The sequence below is a fragment of the Cherax quadricarinatus genome, chromosome 54 (assembly GCF_038502225.1).
Source record: "Cherax quadricarinatus isolate ZL_2023a chromosome 54, ASM3850222v1, whole genome shotgun sequence".
Taxonomy (NCBI): Eukaryota; Metazoa; Arthropoda; class Malacostraca; order Decapoda; family Parastacidae; genus Cherax; species Cherax quadricarinatus.
In genome coordinates this window covers 26,064,800-26,075,855 of record NC_091345.1, presented here as the reverse complement: position 1 = coordinate 26,075,855, position 11,056 = coordinate 26,064,800, and the positions used below count along the sequence as shown (strand labels likewise).

General features: G+C 45.2%; 1 protein-coding gene across 2 annotated transcripts in view; it reads right to left on the bottom strand.

The window, feature by feature from the left end:
• The window catches only part of LOC128699093 (caskin-2), a 414,005-nt gene extending 409,228 nt beyond the window's left edge, over window positions 1–4,777 (bottom strand). For both annotated transcript variants that reach the window (XM_070096754.1, XM_070096755.1), the window contains exon 1: window positions 4,681–4,777. The gene's annotated coding sequence lies outside the window, so the exon portion shown is untranslated. The remainder of the gene's footprint in view (window positions 1–4,680) is intronic.
• Between the last annotated feature and the right edge of the window lie 6,279 nt (window positions 4,778–11,056).

Genomic DNA, 11,056 nt, shown 5'->3' with positions numbered 1-11,056 from the left:
AAACATGGAGAGCCAAGATGATGGATATGGTACTGGAAAACCTCATGCATCAACATGTTAGAGACACTACCAGAGAGAGAGGAGAGGATGAACCAGCAAGACTGGACCTTGTATTCACCTTGAGTAGTTCGGACATCGAGGGTATCATGTATGAAAGGCCCCTGGGAGCTAGTGATCATGTGGTTCTGTGCTTTGACTACATAGTTGAGCTCCAAGTGGAGAGAGTAGCAGGAATAGGCTGGGAAAAATCAAACTACAAAAGGGGGAACTACTCAGGCATGAGGAACTTCCTTCAAGACATTCAGTGGGAGAGGGAACTGACAGGAAAACCAGTACAAGAAATGATGGACTATGTGGCAACAAAATGCAAGGAGGCAGAGGAGAGGTTTGTTCCCAAGGGAAACAGAAATAATGGGAAGAACAGAACGAGTCCTTGGTTCACCCAAAGGTGTAGGGAGGCAAAAACTAGGTGTACTAGAGAATGGAAAAGGTACAGAAGACAGAGAACTAATGAAAATAAAGAGATTAGCCGAAGAGCCAGAAACGAATATGCACAGATAAGAAGGGAGGCTCAGAGACAATATGAAAATGACATAGCGAAGCTGTTGTACAGCCACATCAGGAGGAAAACAACAGTCAAGGACCAGGTAATCAGACTGAGGAAGGGTGATGGGGAATTCACAAGAAACGACCGAGAGGTATGTCGGGAGCTCAACACAAGATTTAAAGAGGTATTTACAGTGGAAACCAATAGGACTCCAAGAAATCAGAACAGGGGGGCACACCAGCAAGTGCTGGATGAGGTACATATAACCAAGGAGGAGGTGAAGAAGCTGCTATGCGAACTTGACACCTCAAAGGCGGTGGGACCAGACAACATCTCTCCATGGGTCCTTAAAGAGGGAGCAGAGATATTGTTTGAGCCATTAACAAAGATCTTCAACACATCCTTTGAAACTGAGCAACTCCCTGAGGTATGGAAAATGGCAAATGTAGTCCCAATTTTTAGAAAGGGAGACAGACATGAGGCACTAAACTACAGACCTGTAGCACTAACGTGTATAGTATGCAAGGTCATGGAGAAGATCATCAGGAGGAGAGTGGTGGAGCACCTGGAAAGAAACAAGTGTATAATTGACAACCAGCACGGTTTCAGGGAAGGAAAATCCTGTGTCACAAACCTACTAGAGTTTTATGACAAGGTGACAGAAGTAAGACAAGAGAGAGAGGGGTGGATCGACTGCATATTTTTGGACTGCAAGAAGGCCTTCGACACAGTTCCTCACAAGAGGTTACTGCAAAAGCTAGAGGATCAGGCACACATAACAGGAAAGGCACTGCAATGGATCAGAGAATACCTGACAGGGAGGCAACAACGAGTCATGGTACGCGACGAGGTGTCAGAGTGGGCGCCTGTGACAAGCAGGGTTCCACAGGGGTCAGTCCTAGGACCTGTGCTGTTCTTGGTATATGTGAACGACATAACGGAAGGGATAGACTCAGAAGTGCCATTGTTTGCAGATGATGCGAAGTTAATGAGAAGAATCAAATCGGATGAGGATCAGGCAGGACTACAAAGAGACCTGGACAGGCTACAAGCCTGGTCCAGCAACTGGCTCCTTGAATTTAACCCTGCCAAATGCAAAGTCATGAAGATTGGGGAAGGGTAAAGAAGACCGCAGACACAATATAGTTTAGATGGCCAAAGACTGCAAACCTCACTCAAGGAAAAAGATCTGGGGGTGAGTATAACACCGAGCATATCTCCTGAGTCGCACATCAATCAGATAACTGCTGCAGCATACTGGCGCCTGGCAAACCTACGGATTGCGTTCCGATACCTCAGTAAGGATTCGTTTAAGACTCTGTATACCATTTACGTCAGGCCCATACTGGAGTATACAGCACCAGTTTGGAACCCACACCTAGTCAAGCACGTCAAGAAATTAGAGAAAGTGCAAAGGCTTGCAACAAGACTAGTCCCAGAGCTACGGGGATTGTCCTACGAAGAAAGGTTGAGGGAAATCGGCCTGACGACACTGGAGGCCAGGAGGGTCAGGGGAGACATGATAACGACATATAAAATACTGCGCGGAATAGACAAGGTGGACAAAGACGGGATGTTCCAGAGATGGGACACAGACACAAGAGGTCACAATTGGAAGTTGAAGACTCAGATGAATCAAAGGGATGTTAGGAAGTATTTCTTCAGTCATAGAGTAGTCAAGCCGTGGAATAGCCTAGAAAGTGACGTAGTGGAGGCGGGAACCATACATAGTTTTAAGGCGAGGTATGATAGAGCTCATGGGGCAGGGAGAGAGAGGACCTAGTAGCAATCAGCGAAGAGGCGGGGCCAGGAGCTGTGAATCGACCCCTGCAACCACAAATAGGTGAGTACACACACACACACACACACACACAGTTCCCATTTTCAAAAAAGGAGACAGAAAAGAGGCACTAAACTATAGACCTGTGTCATTGACGTGTATAGTATGCAAAATTATGGAGAAGATTATCAGGAGGAGAGTGGTGGAGCACCTGGAACGGAACAGGAGTATAAATGCCAACCAGCACGGATTCACGGAAGGCAAATCCTGTGTCACAAACCTTCTGGAGTTTTATGATAAAATAACAGAAGTAAGACAAGAGAGAGAGGGGTGGGTTGATTGCATCTTCTTGGACTGCAAGAAGGCCTTTGACACAGTTCCTCACAAGAGATTAGTGCAGAAGCTAGAGCATCAGGCGCATATAACAGGAAGGGCACTGCAATGGATCAGAGAATACCTGACAGGGAGGCAACAACGAGTCATGGTACGTAATGATGTATCACAGTGGGCACCTGTGACGAGCGGGGTCCCACAGGGGTCGGTCCTAGGACCAGTGCTATTTTTGGTATATGTGAACGACATGACGGAAGGGTTAGACTCAGAAGTGTCCCTGTTTGCAGATGATGTGAAGTTAATGAGGAGAATTAAATCTGATGAGGACCAGGCAGGACTTCAAAGAGACCTGGACAGACTGGACACCTGGTCCAGCAAATGGCTTCTCGAATTTAATCCTGCCAAATGCAAAGTCATGAAGATAGGGGAAGGGCACAGAAGACCACAGACAGAGTATAGGCTAGGTGGCCAAAGACTGCAAACCTCACTCAAGGAGAAAGATCTTGGGGTGAGTATAACACCGAGCATGTCTCCGGAAGCACACATCAATCAGATAACTGCTGCAGCATATGGGCGCCTGGCAAACCTGAGAACAGCATTCCGACACCTTAGTAAGGAATCATTCAAGACACTGTACACCGTGTATGTCAGGCCCATACTGGAGTATGCAGCACCTGTTTGGAACCCGCACTTGATAAAGCACGTCAAGAAACTAGAGAAAGTACAAAGGTTTGCAACAAGGTTAGTTCCAGAGCTAAGGGGAATGTCCTATGAAGAAAGATTAAGGGAAATCGGCCTGACGACACTGGAGGACAGGAGGGTCAGGGGAGACATGATAACGACATATAAAATACTGCGTGGAATAGACAAGGTGGACAAGGACAGGATGTTCCAGGGAGGGGACACAGAAACAAGAGGCCACAATTGGAAGTTGAAGACACAAATGAGTCAGAGAGATAGTAGGAAGTATTTCTTCAGTCATAGAGTTGTAAGGCAGTGGAATAGCCTAGAAAATGACGTAGTGGAGGCAGGAACCATACACAGTTTTAAGACGAGGTTTGATAAAGCTCATGGAGCGGGGAGAGAGAGGGTCTAGTAGCAACCGGTGAAGAGGCGGGGCCAGGAGCTAGGACTCGACCCCTGCAACCACAAATAGGTGAGTACAAATAGGTGAGTACACACACACACACACACACACACACACACACACGCTAGCACACAACTAGACGATGAAGACAACATATGGCAACTTCTCTAAAAGTTGTAATTAATTCGTGTTTTATTAAAAAAATAGATAAAACATAATGAATCCAAGAATTAATAGTAGGTATTTAACATTAGTAATATTAGTGGGCGGAAGAAGTGACGGTATCTAACACTCAATCACTGAAGTCATTTGTTGACATCTAACTGAGAATAACATCGAATCGGTATGTGATTGACCTTAGTACGTAGCATGAAAAGAAAAATGAGCAATGTTTCCTGCGTAAGTAGCCGTCAGAAACCTGTGGCTTCCTTCCAAGCAACCAGAAGCAGAGTGTTGTGGCGCTGCGACCATTACCAACCTCCTTTTAAATAGGTTTCAACACGTGGTTACTAGAGCACTGGGTAGCAATTTACACTTAAAGCTCTACTTAAACACTGCGTCATAGGCTGTCCAGACAGCTCATGGCACTTATGCGACAAGCTATCATGAATGCATTATTTCTTTTAGAATTTTCGGTTCTAGTAACATCTACGTCTTGTTGGGATGGGAGGATTACACATAATAATAGCAAATAGCTTATTGACAGTTTTCTCACAAAAGCTGAGTTCATGCACTTCAATTTCGTCCACGTAATAGACATTCATTTAGGAAAAACAGGTCGTCAGTTGGCGCTGAACTGAGGCAGCAGACATTCAGTCCAACTCTGGCAGTGACTGCCACGTAAACACATATATCGACTTGTGGGTCGTCTAGGGCGTCCTGGACGAGCACCACCATTCCACAAATTCACTTGACTAGCACTGGGAGACTAACTCGCATAGAGGTGCGTGTGAGTGACGAGTTGTGTATAGAGAGCGGCCGGCGGCACTGTGGTGAGCTAGTCGGTGCCGAGGCTTGGCACTGGTGCCACCACTCTCACTTCCAAGTGTTGCCACATTCACTCCACCGGTTTACCCCTTCACCCACGAAATCTGCCTGGCAACAGTTATTAATGATACTTACTGGGGCGACTACCGAGAACGTAGATGCTAAAATAACACAAGAAAAAATGAAGATCGTTACATTCTATTGTTAGATTGTCCTGCCCTTCGGCGCATCTGAACGGGAAATGCTTCACTACAAGTTAGTTCGTCTTACCCAAGAGTCATAAGATAAACAGTTTTGACTAGCCCGGCCAGAAGAGACGTAGTGGCTTCTCTAATGTAGTGTTAACTTCATTATTTTCTTGCTTCTCCTAATAGTTGACTTCAGACAATTGCTATACTCTCACTCGTAAACATATATATATATATATATATATATATATATATATATATATATATATATATATATATATATATATATATATATATATATATATATGTCGTGCCGAATAGGCAGAACATGCGATCTTGGCTTAAATAGCAACGGTCATCTTGCCATATAGGACAAGTGAAAATTTGTGTATGCAAAAATTTCGCCAAAATCATTCTGAACCTAACGAAAAAAATATATTTCATTGTGTTTGTTTAGTATTAAATTATAGTAAACAAATCTAAAATATATATAGTTGGGTTAGGCTAAAATAAATTGTTCTTGTTATAATAAGGTTAGGTAAGTTTTCTAAGATTCTTTTGGTGCAAAATTAAAAATTTTTACATTAACATTAATGAAAAAATATATCTTTAAACGTATAAGAAAAAAATTCAGAAAGGACTTAATTTTAAATGAGTTTTTGCTAATTGACCAGTTTTACATATTCGGCACGACATATATATATATATATATACATATATATATATATATATATATATATATATATATATATATATATATATATATATATATATATATATATATATATATATATATATATATATGTGTGTGTGTGTGTGTGTGTGTGTGTGTGTGTGCGTGCGTGCGTGCGTGTGTGTGTGTGTGTGTGTGTGTGTGTGTGTGTGTGCGCGCGCGTGTGTGTGAGTGTGTACTCACCTAATTGTGGTTGCAGGGGTCGAGACTCAGCTCCTGGTCCCGCCTCTTCACTGATCGCTACTAGGTCCTCTCCCTCTCTGCTTCCTGAGCTTTGTCATACCTCTTCTTAAAACTATGTATGGTTCCTGCCTCCACTACTTCACTTGCTAGGCTATTCTACTTCCTGACGACTCTATGACTGAAGAAATACTTCCTAACGTCCCTCTGACTTGTCTGAGTCTTCAGCATCCAGTTGTGACCCCTTGTTTCTGTGTCCCCTCTCTGGAACATCCTATCTCTGTCCACCTTGTCAATTCCCCGCAGTATCTTGTATGTCGTTATCATGTCTCCCCTGACCCTTCTGTCCTCCAGTGTAGTCTGTCCGATTTCCCTCAACCTTTCCTCGTACGACATTCCCCTGAGCTCTGAGACTAGCCTTGTTGCAAACCTTTGTACTTTCTCTAACTTCTTGACGTGTTTGACCAGGTGTGGGTTCCAGACTGGTGCTGCAAACTCCAGTATGGGCCTAACATACACAGTGTACAGTGTCTTGAACGATTCCTTATTAAGGTATCGAAACGCTATTCTCAGGTTTGCCAGGCGCCCGTATGCTGCAGCAGTTATTTGGTTGATGTGTGCCTCCGGTGACGTGCTCGGTGTTATGGCCACCCCAAGGTCTTTCTCCCTGAGTGATATCTGTAGTCTTTGTCCACCTAGCCTATACTCTGTCTGCAGTCTTCTTTGCCCCTCCCAATCTTCATGACTTTGCATTTGGCAGGGTTGAATTCGAGAAGCCAGTTTCTGGACCACATGTCCAGCCTGTCCAGGTCTCTTTGCAGTCCTGCCTCATCCTCATAGGATTTAATTCTTCTCATCAACTTCACATCATCTGCGAATAGGGACACTTCAAAGTCTATTCCTTCAATCATGTCATTCGCATATATCAAAAATAGCACTTGTCCTAGAACTGACCCCTGTGGGACCCCGCTCGTCACAGGCGCCCACTGTGACACCTCTTCACGTACCATGACTCGTTGTTGCCTCCCTGTCAGGTATTCCCTGATCCATTGCAGTGCCCTCCCTGTTATATGCGCCTGATCCTCCAGCTCCTGCACTAATCTCTTGTGGGGAACTGTGTCAAAGGCCTTCCTGCAGTCTAGGAAAACGCAATCACCCCACCCCCCTCTCTCGTGTCTTACTTCTGTTACCTTGTCATAAAACTCCCGAAGGTTTGTGACACAGGATTTGCCTTCCATGAACCCATGCTGGTTTACATTTATAATCTTGTTCCGTTCCAGGTGTTCCACCACTCTCCTCCTGATAATCTTCTCCATGACTTTGCGCACAATACATGTCAGAGACACAGCTGTGTTAGTTACCATTTTGTCCTAGGCACATGTCGATTAGACACTAGGCCTGTTGTATATGCGTGCACGTGTGTGTGTGTGTGTGGTGTGTGTGTGTGTGTGTGTGTGTGTGTGTGTGTGTGTGTGTGTGTGTGTGTGTGTGTGTGTGTGTGTGTGTGTGTGTGTGTGTGTGTGTATGTTTGTGTGTGTGTGTGTGTTTGAGTGTGTGCATGTGTGTGTGTGTGTGTGTGTGTGTATGTATGTGTGTGTGTATGTGTGTGTGTGTGTGTGTGTGTGTGTGTGTGTGTGTGTGTGTGTGTGTGTGTGTGTGTGTGTATGTGTGTGTCTGTGTGTGTGTGTGTGTGTGTGTGTATGTGTGTGTGTGTGTGTGTTGTGCAGAATAGGTATTCTGCACGATACACACACACACACACACACACACACACACACACACACACACACACACACACACACACACACTCACACAGGAAGGACCCAGGGATCGGGGGAGAATAGTTCTGGTAGGGAGGAGTGGTTGCAAGATCATTGCAAAAGGATGGAACATGAGTGGGAGAGAAAACTAGGAGAGCTTTCTACAAAAATGGAGACAGAGCTATCTGTGAAATTGGAAAGGAGGTTGGAGGAGGAGAAGAAGAAATGGGAGTCTCAAGTTGAAACTGCAGTAGCCAGGATAAGGTCCTTAGAAGATGAGGTAAGCAGGCTGAAGCGAGTTACATTGGTATTGACCAGAGATGACACAGCATATGAAGCTGGGAGGCCCAACGGGAAGGAAGGAGGCATAACTTATGCTTAGGCCACATCAGCCTATGAAGCAGAACCAAGGGGTGAAGGCAGAGAGCAGCTGGGTGCAGGTGGAGAGGGGGATGGGTCAAATGCAATGGCACAAACATACCTCCAAGAGCTACAGGAAAAAACAAGGAAGAAAATGGCCATGTACAGACATGAGCCAGAGTCACAGAGTGAAAGGCAATGGGAGGAGGAGAGGGTGAAACCAGTGTTTATTCATGGTCTTCAGAAGAGCCAGGAAAGGACACACACTGAAATGCGGCAGGCAGAAAGAAAGGAGATTGAGAACATCATCACAGAAATAGGAGAAGAGGACATATCCAAGATTGTAAATTTTCAGAGATTAGGGGATATCTGAAGGGAAGAAAACTGTTCAAGCTGATTTTCAGGACAGAAACAGTTTGTAACAGGATGCTCCTAAAAGAAACCACAGTTGAAGGACTCAGCAGAATACAAGAGGGTGTTCCTAGACCAAGACAGAACACAAATGGAACGACAGCAGCTAAGGGAGAGGACACAAAAGCAAAAGGAGCTAGGAGGAGAGACATGGAAAGAATCAGCAGAGGACAACCAGAGCAGGGCAGAGCAAGCACACACAGAAGCATCCCCAGTACCCCACAACCAATCACACTATCCCAACACAAACAATAATCCACACCCACAGTTCCCACCAACACTCAGCTATAGAATCTCACAATACATTACCAGGTCCCCCAACCTCACAGACCCCCCCAAAATACAGTGTTGGAGAGGAAACTGAAGGTATGGTACACCAATGCTGATGGAATAACAAATAAGTGGGAGGAGTAGCATGAAAGAATAAAAAAGGCATCACTGGACATCATAGCTCTCACAGAAACCAAGCTCACAGGGTTGATAACAGATGCCATCTTTCTAATGGGATATCAGATCCTGAGGAAAGACAAAGGGAACAGAGGGGGTGGAGGAGTAGCACTGCTGGTCAAGAACCGATGGGAGTTTGATGAACTGGAGAGAGAAGACAGTGGAGAAGCAAGGGATTACATAGTAGGAACACTTCAGTCTGGAGGTCCCAAGGTGGTAATTGCAGTGATGTATAACCTACCACAGAACAGCAGGAGACCAAGGCAAGAGTATGATGAGAGTAATAGAGTGATGGTTGACACACTAGCTGAAGTGGCAAGAAGGGCTCATGCCAGTGGGTGACCTCAACCACAAGGAAATCGATTGGGACACCGATTGAGGACATCACATGTGAAAGACTCCATGGGGCCAGCAATCATGTGGTTTTAAGATTCGAATACACAGTAGAGTTACAAGTGGAGGGGGGAGCAAGAAGAGCCGGACGAATAAAGCCAAACTACAAGAAGGGTGACTACGTGGGAATGAAGAACTTCCTGAAAGGGATTCAGTGGGACAGAGAACTGGCAGGGAAGTCAGTAAACGAGAAGATGAAATATGTGACAACAATTTGCATGCAAGGGTAACAGGAATAACGAAAAAGCCAGGACGAGCCCGTGGTTCACTCAAAGGTGCAGGGAGGCCAAAACCAAATGTGCTAGGAAATGGAAAAAGTATAGAAGGCAAAGGACCCAGGAGAATAAGAAGAGCAGTCGTAGAGCCACAAATGAATGTACACAGGTAAAAAGGGAGGTCCAGTGACAATATGAAAATAACATAGCAGCAAAAGCCAAATCTGACCCAAAGCTGTTGTACAGCCACATCAGGAGGAAAACAACAGTCAAGGATCAGGTAATCAGGCTAAGGAAGGAAGGAGGAGAGTTCACAAGAAACGACCGAAAAGTACGTGAGGAACTCAACATGAGATTCAAAGAAGTGTTCACAGAGGAGATAGCAAATACTCCAGAAAGACGGAGAGGTGGGGTACACCGCCGAGTGTTGGACACAGTACATACAACTGAGGAAGAAGTGAAGAGGCTGCTTAGCGAGCTAGATACCTCAAAGGCGGTGGGGCCGGATAACATCTCTCCATGGGTCCTGAGAGAGGGTACAGAGGCACTATGTGTACCCCTAACAACAATATTCAATGCATCTATCAAAACAAGGAGACTACCTGAGGCATGGAAGACAGCAAATGTAGTCCCAATTTATAAAAAAGGAGACAGACAAGAAGTATTAAACTATAGAGCAGTGTCACTGACATGTATGGCATGCAAAGTCATGGAGGAGATTATCAGGAGAAGAGTGGTGGAATACCTAGAAAAAAATGAGCTTATCAACAACAGCCAACACAGTTTCAGGGATGGTAAATCCTTCGTCACAAACCTACTGGAGTTCTATGACAGGGTGACAGCAGTAAGACAAGATAGAGAGGGGGTGGGTAGATTGCATTTTCTTGGAGTGTAAGAAGGCGTTTGACACAGTTCCACACAAGAGATTAGTGCAAAATCCGGAGGACCAGGCAGAGATAACAGGAAAGGCACTACAGTGGATCAGGGAATACCTGTCAGGAAGACGACAGCGAGTCATGGTACGAGGCGAGGTGTCAGAGTGGGCGCCTGTGACGAGTGGGACTCCACAGGGGTCAGTCATAGGACCGGTGCTGTTTCTGGTATTCGTGAACGACATGACGGTAGGAACAGACTCCGAAGTGTCCCTGTATGCAGACAATGTAAAGTTAATGAGAAGAATTCAATCGGGCGAGGACCAGGCAGAACTACAAAGGGATCTGGACAGGCTATAGGCTTGGTCCAGCAATTGGCTCTTGGAGTTCAACCCCACCATGTACAAAGTAATGAAGATTCGGGAAGGGCAAAGAAGACCGCAGACGGAGTACAGTCTAGGGGGTCAGAGACTACAAACCTCACTCAAGGAAAAAGATCTTGGGATGAGTATAACACCCGACACATCTTCTGAGGCTCACATCAACCAAATAACTGCTGCAGCATATGGGAGCCTGGAAACCTAAGAACGGCATTCCTCCATCTTAATAAGGAATCGTTCAAGACCCTGTAGTGTACGTTAGGCCCATATTCGAGTATACGGCACCAGTTTGGAACCCACATCTAGCCAACCACGTAAAGAAACTAGAGAAAGTGCAAAGGCTTGCAACAAGACTAGTCACAGAGCTATGGGGTATGTCCTAC